Raw genomic sequence first — 14985 nt, 5'->3', positions numbered from 1 at the left:
TAGGCCAAAATGAGTGGAAAAGAGAATTTACCATTAGAGGAGCAAATTGAATGATTGAAATTTTCTCCTATTCATCTTATGGGATATGTGGTCTCTTTGGCATCTTTTTCTTATTCTTTTTAGCCTTAGCCTGATTTAGTGCCAAAAACCAAGATGCAAAAAATATGAACAACTATTAAGTACCAATCACATTTCACAACATAAGCATCTATATCTTACCCTAATTTCATCTGAAGTAGGCTTCTGAGCCTTGGGGTTGTTGTGAGTCAAACCAGAGGTTCCAACCTAAACCATGAAATAGGTTCTAGTCACCCTTAACCTAGAATTACAAGAATAAAAACTGACTAAAAATTAATTTATAAACTATTGAACCTAAATTGGAGGAGTAGACACTGGTGCAAGATCAGCATCTGGAGAAACAGATTCAGTGTTGTTCCCATCTTGATTAACTAGTGCAAATTTCAAACAGACCTTCTTCTGTTTCTTTCTTTTTGGTTGCCACTTAAGATTTTTAGGGACTTTGATGCACCACTATTTCGTGGTACATTTTATACTTAATTGAGTGGATTTTATCCACTAAACTCACACGTATTCATATAATTCGCATGTTTTACATTTTCCTTCCTAATTTTGTGCTATGATTGAAAACATGCTTCTTTGGCCTTAAATTTGCTAATTTTAATCCTCTCTTATTACCATTCGATGCCGTGATATGTTTGTTAAGTATTTTCAGGATTTATAGGGCAGGAATGGCTTAGAGAATGGAAAGGAAGCATGCAAAAGTGGAAGGAATACAAGAAATTGAAGGAATTGCTAAACTATCAAGCCTGACCTATTCGTACTATATAGATCATAACTTGAGCTACAGAGGTCCAAATGAGGCAGTTCCAGTTGCGTTGGAAAGCTAACATCTGGGGTTTCAAAATGATATGCAGTTTGCCATAGTTGCCATGCAGTTAAGCGATGCGCACGCGTGCATCACGCGTATGCATGACCTTGCAAAAGTTCAGCGACGCGTACGCGTGACAGAGCCACGTGCTGCACGTATCAAAAAATGCTGAGGGCGATTTCTGGGCTCTTTTTGGCTTAGTTCCAAACCCGAAAACACAGAATAGAAGCTGCAGAGTGGGGGAATCATGAAAACAACTTTCATTCACAAAAATTAGGTTTTAGATGTAGTTTCTAAAGAGAGAGGCTCTCTTCCTCACTCTAGATTTTAGGGTTCTTAGTTTTAATTTTTCTTAATTTTAGATTTCTATCTTAGTTTAATTTAGTTTCTTTTCTACTTTTTTTTGTCTTAGCATTCTAGTTTATTTATTTCCCTTATTGATTACTTTATGTTGCCAATTTAGTTTATGAATTCTCATGTTAGATTTGATTTTCTATTTAATGCAATTTGAGGTATTTCATGTTTATTGCTTCTTCCTTTATTTGTTATCATTGATTTTGCAATTATTGATTTTAGATTTTACATTCTCTTATTGCTTTTCTATGCTTTTATTTTGCGCCTTCCAAGTGTTTGATAAAATGTTTGGTTGGATTTTAAGTTAGCTTTTTATGTTCTTAGCTTGGATTGAGTAATTGGAGACTCTTGAGTTATCAAACTCTTTTGTTGATTAGCAATTAAAAGTTGCTAGTTGATTTGAATTCCACTAAAGCTAGTCTTTCCTTAGGAGTTGACTAGGACTTGAGGAATCAAATTGATTATTTCCACTTGACTTTCCTTCATAGTTAGAGGTTGACTAAGTGGAACAATGGACGATTCTTGTCACAATTGATGATGATAATGAGGATAGGACTTCTAATTATCAATCCTTGCTAGGACTTTTCATAATTATTAGTTTATTTTCTTATCATTTACATTCCTTGTTCAACATTTAAAAATCCAAAAATATACCATCCCGTAACCAATAGTAACATACTTTCCTGCAATTCCTTGAGAGACGACCCGAGGTTTGAATACTTCGGTTATTATTTTTATTGGGGTTTGTTACTTGTGACAAACAAATTTTTGCATGAAAGGATTATTTGTTAGTTTAGAAACTATACTTGTAACGAGAATTCATTGAGGAATTCTAAGCCGTCAAAAATCCGCTCATCAAAATGGCGTCGTTACCGGGGAGTTGCAAACGCGTGCCTTATTATTGGTTATTGTGAATATTGTGAATAATTTTGCTTTTTCATTTTTTTGTTAGTTGTTTCTAGTTCTAGGAGTTTAGTTTCATTTTTCCTTATTAGTTTTTATTTTTATTTTCTCTTGATACTATGAATTCTCACCCCTTTGGCTATGAGTTTGGTTACAATCATGTTGTAGGAAGAGGAGATTACAATGAAAGCTTGCATCAAGGATGGGACCATCAAAGATGGGAGGAGCCACAAGGATTTGATCAACCCTCTTGGCAACAACCCCCTCCAACTTACTACGAGCAAGAGCCATTCCAAGGTGCGTACCAAGACGATGGATATGGTGGACCCCCTTGTAGTTACCAACAAGCCCCACCATATGCCTATGAACCCCCTCCTCAACATAGCTTTGAACCCCCATACTCACAAGCCCCTTTCCACCATTCGCCTCCATATGACCCCAGTCCATATCCACCTAACCAACCACCATATGAACCATATGAACCATACATAAACCCACCCCAATTCCAACATAATTACCCCTAAGAACCACCACCTCAATATTCACCATCTTCATATCCTTCCCAAGAAGAACCACCTTCCCATTATGAGCCCTCTCTCCCAACAAATAAACCCTCCTATCTACCCCAAGCTCCCATAGATGATACCTTTAGTGTTATTCGTCAAGGGCAACAGGAGCTTCAAACCACACTCATTTCTACTTTCACCGGTCTCACTTCTACTCTCCAAGCTCTTATATCCCGTATGTATCCATCCTTTACCCCCAATACTCATCCCTCAAGCTCTGGTGCACTTACTTTTCACCCATATCCAACAATCCAAGAGCAACATGATCCCAATTACGCTATTGACATGGAACAAGAGAGAAGGGATCGTCTTAGGGACGTAATGGATCGGGTTCACGCATACATACTTCAAGAGAAGCAAGAGGAGGCCCGAAAAGTAGAGGTAGGAGAGACCCTTGATGAAAGTTGTCAAGAGGTGAAAGTCATCGAGGAGGGGCTGGATTTTATACTAGAGAAAGTGGAGAACGCCGAAATTATTGAAGAAGAGGAAGTGGTTGAGGACTTAGGAGATGCAGAACCTCCATGGGAAACTCAAGTCATAGAGCCTCCTTCCAAGACGTTTGAATTTGATGTTGAGGAGGGTGTACAACCTCTAAGGCATGTCATGGTTGAAAACTTGGAGGAGGTTGATCAAGAGATAGATTCAGGAATCAATGAATTTCTATTCACAATTGAATCCACTCCCATTGAACTTGAAGACGAGGTTAATGTTGAAAAAGCTTGTCAAGAGGTGGAGATCATCAAAGTGGAGCACACGGGAGTGGACCTTGCTTTGTCAAAGTGTGGGGAGGTCACCCTTCCTAAGTCACCATCATCCTTTACACCATTAAAGTGGATAAATCTCTTATCTCTAGGCTTTCTAATTCCACTTGAATATGGGTCGCTTGAAACAGATGGTCAACTTAGATCTCTTTGCGGATTGAAGAGTAAGGGAGAATTGTGTAGTGGTTGGAAACATCACTCTAGGTTCATGATGGTTGCACGCTCAAGGTTTGATAACAATGGTTGGTATAGAACCAAAGTGAATGGGTCCAGGAGGATGTATGGGTGCTTACACGAGAATTCCAAGGCTAAACCACCCGGATGGAATCATGATGATCAACTTACAGACGGGTGTAGAAACAAGATTTGGGATCCGGGCATACAAGAGGATCGACTTTGGGAGCTCAAAGCTTGTGGAGAACTTTATCAAGGCTTAGTGAATTTATCTGAAGATGTTGAAGCTCATTGGAAGTCCAAGCGTTTGTGAAAGTTTCAAGATGAGTTCAAGCACAAGCCACTATGACAAGGAGCTCATCAAATGTCCAACTTAAGGACTTTAACTAAAAGTGCTAGGTGGGAGACACCCCACTGGTATGCGAAATTGTTACTCAGGTTGTGAATTATTGTTCGAAATTGATTCCCTGGCGATGGCACCAAAAACGGATGCACAGAACCATGGTCTAAACATATCTTTACAACTTCGCATAACTAACCAGCAAGTGCACTGGGTCATCCAAGTAATACCTTACGTGAGTAAGGGTCGAATCCCACGGAGATTGTTGGTATGAAGCAAGCTATGGTCACCTTGTAAATCTCAGACAGGCAGATATAAAATAGTTATGTAGTTTTTGAAATGTAGTAATAAAAGAAGGATAGAAATACTTATGTAAATCATTGGTGAGAATTTCAGATAAGCGTATGGAGATGCAATCGTTCCTCTGAACCTCCGCTTTCCTGCTATCTTCATACAATCAGTCTTACTCCTTTCTATGGCTGGCTTTATGCAAGGGCATCACTGTTGTCAGTGGCTACATCCCCTCCTCTTGTGAAAATGGTCCAAGATGCCCTGTCACGGCACGGCTAATCATCTGAGGTTCCCGATCATGCTAGAATAGGATTCACCCTCCTTTTGCGTCTGTCACTACGCCCAGCAATCGCGAGTTAGAAGCTCGTCACAGTCATTCAATCATTGAATCCTACTCGGAATACCACAGACAAGGTTTAGACTTTCCGGACTCTCTTGAATGCCGCCATCATTCTAGCTTACACCACGAAGATTCCGATTAAGAGATCTAAGAGACACTCATTCAATCTAAGGTAGAACGGAAGTGGTTGTCAGGCACACGTTCATGGCGCACTCTCAATTGCGTTAGAAAGTAGACATCTAGGGCTTTCCAGCAATATATAATAGTTTATACTTTGCTCGAGTTTAAATGACGCAAACTGGCATTCAATGCCAGATCTCTGCCCTATTCTGGAGTTAAACGCCAGAAACAGGTTGCAAAGCAGAGTTAAACGCCAGAAACAGGTTACAAACTGGCGTTTAACTCCAAGGAAGACCTCTGCACGTGAAAGCTTCAATGCTAAGCCCAAGCCCACACCAAGTGGGCCCGGAAGTAATTTTCTGCATCAATTACTTATTTCTGTAACCCTAGTAACTAGTTTAGTATAAGTAGAACTTTTTACTATTGTATTGGAAGTCTTTTTCCCTATTTTCGAATTCATATGCCATTTTGGGAGGCTGGCCATTCGGCCATGCCTGGACCTTGTTCTTATGTATTTTCAACGGTAGAGTTTCTACACACCATAGATTAAGGTGTGGAGCTCTGCTGTTCCTCATGAATTAATGCGAAGTACTATTGTTTTTCTATTCAATTCAAGCTTATTCCTATTCTAAGATATTCATTCGCACCCAAGAACATGATGAATGTGATGATTATGTGACGCTCATCACCATTCTCACCTATGAACGCGTGCCTGACAACCACTTCAGTTCTACATGAAGATGAGATAGAATGAGTATCTCTTAGGTATCTAATACAGGGGACCGAGTCCGAGATATTAGAATCTTCGTGGTATAAGTTAGAACCCATGGACGACCATTCCTGAGATCCGAAAAGTCTAAACCTTGTCTGTGGTATTTCGAGTAGGATCTGGGAAGGAATGGCTGTGACGAGCTTCAAACTCGCGAGTGCTGGGCGTAGTGACAGACACAAAAGGATAGTAAATCCTATTCCAGTATGATCGAGAATCGACAGATGATTAGCCATGAAGTGACAGCGCATTGGACCATTTTCATAGAGAGGACGGGATGTAGCCATTGACAACGGTGATGCCCAACATACAGCTTGCCATGGAAAGGAGTAGGAATGATTGGATGAAGACAACAAGAAAGCAGAGGTTCAGGAGGAACGAAAGCATCTCTATACGCTTATCTGAAATTCTCACCAATGAATTACATAAGTATCTCTATCCTAGTTTATATTTTAATTATGTTTTAATTATCAATTCTCTATACCCATTTGAATCCGCCTGACTGAGATTTACAAGGTGACCATAGCTTGCTTCAAGCCGACAATCTCCGTGGGATCGACCCTTACTCACGTAAGGTTTATTACTTGGATGACCCAGTGCACTTGCTGGTTAGTTGTGCGAAATTGTGACAAAGTGTTATTCATGTTTGAGAGCACCAAGTCATTGGCACCATTGTTGATGATCACAATTTCGTGCACCAAGTTTTTGGCGCCGTTGCCGGGGATTGTTCAAGTTTGGACAACTGACGGTTCATCTTGTTGCTCAGATTAGGTAATTTTATTTTAATTTTAAGTTTTTGTTTCTATTCTTTTTATTTTTCGAAAAATTTTCAAAAAAAAATATAAATTATTCTATGTTCTTCAGAATTTTTAAGAATGAATTCTAAAGTTTCATGAAGCATGTTGAAGCCTGGCTGGCTGTAAAGCCATGTCTAATTCATTTGGACTAGGGCTTCCACTTATCAGCATAGAATGAAGTTGGATGAAGTATCAGCTGTTGTATGCCTGATTTGTATGCTAAAGCTTGGCTGGCCATTGGCCATGTCTAGTGTTTTGGACCGGAGCTTTCACTGAAAGCTTGGCTGGCTAGTAAGCCATGTCTAATTCCTGGACCAGAGCTTTAGACTAACATTGCAAGATTCCTGGAATTCCTATTAAAAATTTTGAAATCCTTATTTTGCTTTTTCCAAATAATTTTCGAAAAATACCAAAAATTTTAATAAAATCATAAAAACAAAAAATTTGATGTTTCTTATTTGAGTCTAGAGTCAATTTTTAAGTTTGGTGTCAATTGCATGTTTATCTCTTTCTTGCATTTTTCAAAAATCCATGCATTGCATTCTTCATGATCTTCAAGTTGTTCTTGGTAAGTCTTCTTGTTTGATCTTTAAAAATTCTTGTTTTGTGTCTTTTCTTGTTTCTCATATGCATTTTTGAATTATTAATGTCTTAACATTGAAAATTTCTAAGTTTGGTGTCTTGTCTTGCATGTTTTTCTTTTCTTAAAAATTTTCAAAAATAAGTCTTGATGTTCATCTTGATCTTTAAAGTGTTCTTGGTGTTCATCTTGACATTCAAAGTGTTCTTGCATGTTTCCTTTGTTTTGATACAAAATTTTCATGCATTGAGTCTTTTTGTTGTTTTTCTCTTTCTTCATTAAAAATTCAAAAATCAAAAAAATCTTTCCCTTTTTCTCTCATAAATTTTCGAAAATTTGAGTTGACTTTTTCAAAAATTTTAAAACTTAGTTGTTTCTTATGAGTCAAATCAAATTTTTAATTTAAAAATTCTATCTTTTTCAATTTTTTTTCAAAAATCAAATCTTTTCCATTTTTTTCTTTCATATTTTCGAAAATTTCAAATTGATTTTCAAAAATCTTTTTCTTATCTTGTTTCATAATTTCAAAATCTTTACTAACAATTAATGTGATTGATTCAAAAATTTTAAGTTTGTTACTTGCCTATTAAGAAAGGTTCAATCTTTAAATTTTAAATCATATCTTTTTGTTTCTTGTTAGTCAAGTAATCAACTTTAATTTTCAAAATCAAATCTTTTTTAAATTTCTTTTTCAAAATCAATTTCAAAATCTTTTCTAAACTCTTATCTTTTTAAAATTGATTTTCAAATCTTTTTCAAACTAATCCTATCTTTTTGTTTCAATCATATCCTTTTCAAAACTACCTAACTAATTCTCTCTCTAATTTTCGACAATCATCTTCCTCTTTTTCAAAATTCCTTTTTAATTAACTATTTGTTTTAAATTTTAATTTGATTTAATTTTAATTTAACTTCATTTTAAAATTTTCGAATTGTAACTTTATTTTTTAAAAAAAAAACAAAAATATTTTTATTTTATTTTATTTAATTTTCGAAATTCTCTCCCCCTCATCTCTTTCTAATTATTTATTTATTTGCTAACACTCCTCTTCATCTAAGAATTCGAACCCACTCCTCTCCCTTGTGTTTGGATTCTTATCTTTTCCTTCTTCTATTCTTATCTTCTTCTACTCACATAGAGGAATCTCTATACTGTGACATAGAGGATTCCATATTTTCTTTTTTGTTTTCTTCTTTTTCATATGAGCAGGAACAAGGATAAGAACATTCTTGTTGAAGCTAATCCTGAACCTGAAAGGACTCTGAAGAGGAAGCTAAGGGAAGCCAAAGCACAACTCTCTGGAGAAAATCTGACAGAATTTTTCGAAAAAGGAGACATGGCCAAAAATAATAACAATACAAGGAAGATGCTTGGTGACTTTACTGCACCAAATTCCAATTTACATGGAAGAAGCATCTCAATCCCTGCCATTGGAGCAAACAATTTTGAGTTAAAACCTCAATTAGTTTCTCTGATGCAACAGAACTGCAAGTTTCATGGACTTCCATCTGAAGATCCTTTTCAGTTCTTAACTGAATTCTTGCAGATCTGTGATACTGTTAAGACCAATGGGGTTGATCCCAAGGTCTACAGGCTTATGCTTTTCCCGTTTGTTGTAAGAGACAGAGCTAGAGTATGGTTGGACTCTCAACCTAAAGATAGCCTGAACTCTTGGGATAAGCTGGTCACGACTTTCTTAGCCAAGTTCTTTCCTCCTCAAAAGCTTAGCAAGCTTAGAGTGGATGTTCAAACCTTCAAACAGAAAGAAGGTGAATCCCTCTATGAAGCTTGGGAGAGATATAAGGAACTGACCAAAAAGTGTGCTTCTGACATGCTTTCAGAATGGACCATCCTGGATATATTCTATGATGGTCTGTCTGAATTATCTAAGATGTCACTGGACCATTCTGCAGGTGGATCCATTCACCTAAAGAAAATACCTGCAGAAGCTCAGGAACTCATTGACATGGTTGCTAATAACCAGTTCATGTACACTTCTGAAAGGAATCCTGTGAGTAATGGGACGCCTCAGAGGAAGGGAGTTCTTGAAATTGATACTCTGAATGCCATATTGGCTCAGAACAAAATATTGACTCAGCAAGTCAATATGATTTCTCAGAGTCTGAATGGAATGCAAGCTGCATCCAACAGTACTCAAGAGGCATCTTCTGAAGAAGAAGCTTATGATCCTGAGAATCCTACAATAGCAGAGGTGAATTACATGGGGGAACCCTGTGAAAATACCTATAATCCCTCATGGAGAAATCATCCAAATTTCTCATGGAAAGATCAACAAAAGCCTCAAAAAGGCTTTAACAATGGTGGAAGAAACAGGTTTAGCAATAGCAAACCTTTTCCATCATCCACTCAGCAACAGACAGGGAATTCTGAGCAAAATCCATCTAGCTTAGCAAATATAGTCTCTGATCAATCTAAGGCCACTCTAAGTTTCATGAATGAAACAAGGTCCTCCATTAGAAATTTGGAGGCACAAGTGGGCCAGCTGAGTAAAAAAGTCACTAAAACCCCTCCTAGTACTCTCCCAAGCAATACAGAAGAGAATCCAAAAAGAGAGTGCAAGGCCATTACCTTGCTTGGTATGGCCGAACCCAAAGAGGAGGAGGAGGGCGTGAATCCTAGTGAGGAAGACCTCCTGGGACGCTCAGTGACCAATAAGGAGTTTTCCTTTGAGGAACCAAAGGAATCTGAGGCTCATCTAGAGACCATAGAGATTCCATTGAACCTCTTTTTACCATTCATGAGCTCTGATGACTATTCATCTTCTGAAGAAGATGAAGACATTGCTAAAGAGCAAGTTGCTCAATATTTAGGAGCAATCATGAAGCTGAATGCCAAATTATTTAGTAATGAGACTTGAGAGGATGAACCTCCATTGCTCATCAAGGAACTAAATACCTTGGTTCAGCAAACTCTACCTCAAAAGAAACAGGATCCTGGTAAATTCTTAATACCCTGTAACATAACCACCATGACCTTTGAGAAGGCTCTGTGTGACCTGGGGTCAGGAATAAACTTAATGCCACTCTCTGTAATGAAGAAACTTAGGATTTTTGAGGTGCAAGCTGCAGAATCTCTTTAGAAATGGCAGACAACTCAAGAAAACAGGCTTATGGACAAGTAGAGGACGTGTTAGTAAAGGTTAAAGGCCTTTACATCCCTGCTGATTTCATAATCCTAGATACTGGGAAGGATGAGGATGAATCCATCATCCTTGGAAGACCCTTCCTAGCCACAGCAAGAGCTGTGATTAATGTGGACAGAGGAGAGTTGGTCCTTCAACTGAATGAGGACTACCTTGTGTTTAAAACTCAAGGTTCTCCTTCTGTAACCATGGAGAGGAAGCATGAAAAGCTTCTCTCACTGCAGAGTCAACCAAAGCCCCCACAGTCAAACTCTAAGTTTGGTGTTGGGAGGTTCCAACAATGCTCTGAACATCTGTAAGGCTCCATGAGAGCTCACTGTCAAGCTATTGACATTAAAGAAGCGCTTGTTGGGAGGCAACCCAATGTTATTTAATTATATCTATTTTATTTTATTTTATTTTTTTTAGGTTGATGATCATGTGAAGTCACAAAAACTACTGAAAAATCAAAAACAGAATGAAAAATAGCAGAAGAAACAGCTCACCCTGGAGGAAGAACTTACTGGCGTTTAACGCCAGAAACAAGCACCAGACTGGCGTTTAATGCCAGAACAGAGCATGGAAGTGGCGTTAAACGCCAGAAACAAGCAGCAAGCTGGCGTTTAACACCAGACATGCACTCTGAGGGCGTTTTACACGCCTAATTGGAGCAGGGATGCTAAGTCCTTGACCCCACTAGATCTGTGGACCCCACAGGATCCCCACCTACCACACCTTTTCTCCTCTCCCCCTCACACATTTCCATAACACTCTTTCCCAAAATAACCTCCACCAATCACCTCTATTACTCCTCCAAAACCATCATACAACCCACCTACACCCACCCACTCAAATTCAAACCATCACTCCTTCCTTTTCACACATCATAACCACCTAAAACCCCCTTGACCAAACTATTCACACACCTCCATCTCCTCTATTTTCTTCTTTTTCTACTCACTTCTTTCTTCTTTTGCTCGAGGACGAGCAAACCTTCTAAGTTTGGTGTGGTAAAAGCATTGCTTTTTGTTTTTCCATAACCATTTATGGCACCTAAGCCTAGAGACATCCTCATTGAAGAGGACAAGTCCATCACTAAGAAAAGGATGGAGCAAACAAGAGATCATGGACCTCAACAAGAGCATGAGAAAATTTCTCACCATGAAATCCCTGAGATGCCTCAAGGGATACACTTTTCTCCACAGAACTATTGGGAGCAAATCAACACATCCCTAGGAGAATTAAGTTCCAACATGGGACAACTAAGGATAGGAGCACCAAAATCACTAGGGATGAAGCAACAAAGACAAGAAAGAGACATAGAGGAGCTCAAGAGCACCATTGGTTCTTCAAGAAGAGGAAGACGTCACCCTCACTAAGGTGGACCCGTTCCTTAATCTCCTTGTTCTTATTTTTCTGTTTTTCGGTTTTTGAGCCCTATACTTTATTTATGTTTGTGTCTTTATTACATGATCATTAGTGTTAAAGTGTCTATGTCTTAAAGCTATGAATGTCCTATGAATCCATCACCTCTCTTAAATGAAAAATGTTTTAATTACAAAAGAACAAGAAGTACATGGTTTCAAATTCATCCTTGAAACTAGTTTAATTATTTTGATGTGGTGACAATACTTTTTGCTTTCTGAATGAATGCTTGAACAATGCATATGTCTTTTGAAATTGTGGTTCATGAATGTTAAATATGTTGGCTCTTGAAAGAATGATGAAAAGGAGAAATGTTATTGATAATCTGAAAAATCATAAAAATTGATTCTTGAAGCAAGAAAAAGCAGTGAATAGAGAAGAGAAAAGAAAAATGGCGAAAAAAAAAGAGAAAGAGAAAGAGAAAGCAAGCAGAAAAAGCCAAAAGCTCTTTAAACCAAAAGGCAAGAGCAAAAAGCCAATAGCCCTTAAAACCAAAAGGCAAGGGTAATAAAAAAGGATCCAAGGCTTTGAGCATCAGTGGATAGGAGGGCCTAAAGGAATAAAATCCTGGCCTAAGCGGCTAAACCAAGCTGTCCCTAACCATGTGCTTGTGGCGTGAAGGTGTCAAGTGAAAATTTGAGACTGAGCGGTTAAAGTCGAGGTCCAAAGCAAAAGAAGAGTGTGCTTAAGAACCCTGGACACCTCTACTTGGGGACTTTAGCAAAGCTGAGTCACAATCTGAAAAGGTTCACCCAGTTATGTGTCTGTGGCATTTATGTATCCGGTGGTAATACTGAAAAACAAAGTGCTTAGGGCCACGGCCAAGACTCATAAAGTAACTGTGTTCAAGAATCAACATATTGAACTAGGAGAATCAATAACACTATCTAAATTCTAAATTCCTATAGATGCCAATCATTCTGAACTTCAATGGATAAAGTGAGATGCCAAAACTATTCAAGAGGCAAAAAGCTACTAGTCCCGCTCATCTGATTGGAGCTAAGTTTCACTGATATTTTGGGATTTATAGTATATTTTCTTCTTTTTATCCTATTTGATTTTCAGTTGCTTGGGGACAAGCAACAATTTAAGTTTGGTATTGTGATGAGTGGATAATTTATACGCTTTTTGGCATTATTTTTACATAGTTTTTAGTATGATTTAGTTAATTTTTAGTATATTTTTATTAGTTTTTAAATAAAATTTACATTTCTGGACTTTACTATGAGTTTGTGTGTTTTTCTGTGATTTCAGGTAATTTCTGGCTGAAATTGAGGGACTTGAGCAAAAATTAGATTCAGAGGTTGAAGAAGGACTGCAGATGCTGTTGGATTCTGACCTCCCTGCACTCAAAGTGAATTTTCTGGAGTTACAGAACTCCAAATAGCGCGCTCTCAATTGCGTTGGAAAGTAGACATCCAGAGCTTTCCAGCAATATATAATAGTCCATACTTTGCCCGAGTTTAGATGACGCAAATTGGCGTTCAACGCCAGCTCTCTACTCTATTCTGGAGTTAAACGCCAGAAACAGGTTGCAAAGCAGAGTTAAACGCCAGAAACAGGTTACAAACTGGCGTTTAACTCCAAGGAAGACTTCTGCACGTGAAAGCTTCAATGCTCAGCCCAAGCACACACCAAGTGGGCCCGGAAGTAATTTTCTGCATCAATTACTTATTTCTGTAACCTTAGTAACTAGTTTAGTATAAGTAGAACTTTTTACTATTGTATTGGAAGTCTTTTTCCCTATTTTCGAATTCATATGCCATTTTGGGAGGCTGGCCATTCGGCCATGCCTGGACCTTGTTCTTATGTATTTTCAACGGTAGAGTTTCTACATACCATAGATTAAGGTGTGGAGCTCTGCTGTTCCTTATGAATTAATGCGAAGTACTATTGTTTTTCTATTCAATTCAAGCTTATTCCTATTCTAAGATATTCATTCGCACCCAAGAACATGATGAATGTGATGATTATGTGACGCTCATCACCATTCTCACCTATGAACGCGTGCCTGACAACCACTTCCGTTCTACATGAAGATGAGATAGAATGAGTATCTCTTAGGTATCTAATACAGGCAGGGACGGACCTACATATAATGTAGGGGGGCATTTGCCCCCACAAAATTTAAAAAAAAAAAATATAATAATACATATATATATATTTTCCCTTTTATATTATGTTTACTCAAAATAAAATATAAATGATTTTCTTCTGTTTTATGCTAAATTTTTTTTTTGTTAAACTTAACATATAATAATAATAATTATTATATTATTAAATTTGAGTTAGTATAATAATAAAAAATAAATAAATAAACTAAAAAAATAGTGATAATTTAATTTTATTATATTAGTTAATTAGTTGATAATTAAATTAAAACTTAGTTTTTTAATTAAATACAACTTAAATTATTAGTAATTTGTTAAAAAATTATTTAAAATAAAAAATATATTATCTGTATATTAATATACTGTATTAATATTTATTATTGAAAAGGTCTTGATTATAATAATTACTTTAGTTAAAAAATTTATTTATACTATAAAGACTATAATAAATAGACCTAACAGTTAAATTCTTAAATATGAGATTATAAAAAATAAAATAAATTTTTAAGAACATATATAGAAAAATAATATTACCATGTTAAAAATAAAAAGAAAGCTATTATAAATTATTATTTTTATTATTCTGAATATTATACCGTAGGTGTGAAATTATTTTTTATTATTTTAAATACTATAATAAGTGATTGCGTGTATATTTTTAGTTTTTATCAATATGTATATATAGTTATAATTTAAAATTTTAAATATATCTAAATCAATTTGGGTTGGTCAAGTGATCAGCTTAATAGTCGTCCGCAGGGACGGACCTACATATAATGTAGAGGGGGCATTTGCCCCCACAAAATTTAAAAAAAAAATATAATAATACATACATATATATATATATATATATATATATATATATATATATATATATTCCCTTTTATATTATGTTTACTCAAAATAAAATATAAATGATTTTCTTCTGTTTTATGCTAAAAATTTTTTTGTTAAACTTAACATATAATAATAATAATAATTATATTATTAAATTTGAGTTAGTATAATAATAAAAAATAAATAAATAAACTCAAAAAATAGTGATAATTTAATTTTATTATATTAGTTAATTAGTTGATAATTAAATTAAAACTTAGTTTTTTAATTAAATACAACTTAAATTATTAGTAATTTGTTAAAAAATTATTTAAAATAAAAAATATATTATCTATATATTAATATACTGTATTAATATTTATTATTAAAAAAGTCTTGATTATAGTATTACTTTAGTTAAAAAATTTATTTATACTATAAAGACTATAATAAATAGACCTAACAGTTAAATTCTTAAATATGAGATTATAAAAAATAAAATAATTTTTTAAGAACATATATAGAAAAATAATATTACTATGTTAAAAATAAAAAGAAAGCTATTATAAATTATTATTTTTATTATTCTGAATATTATACCGTAGG

At 35.8% G+C, this 14985-nt stretch overlaps 1 non-coding gene across 1 annotated transcript; it reads right to left on the bottom strand.

Moving 5' to 3' along the window:
• Nucleotides 1-8614: 8614 nt before the first annotated feature.
• LOC112730892 (small nucleolar RNA R71) lies at nucleotides 8615-8722 on the bottom strand. The gene has a single exon (XR_003166695.1). It is a non-coding gene; the product is annotated as a small nucleolar RNA R71 (small nucleolar RNA).
• Nucleotides 8723-14985: the final 6263 nt, after the last annotated feature.

This window comes from Arachis hypogaea, chromosome 12 (genome assembly GCF_003086295.3).
Source record: "Arachis hypogaea cultivar Tifrunner chromosome 12, arahy.Tifrunner.gnm2.J5K5, whole genome shotgun sequence".
NCBI lineage: Eukaryota > Viridiplantae > Streptophyta > Magnoliopsida > Fabales > Fabaceae > Arachis > Arachis hypogaea.
The sequence above is the reverse complement of the archived record's forward strand: the minus strand, read 5'-3'. Positions and strand labels throughout refer to the sequence as shown.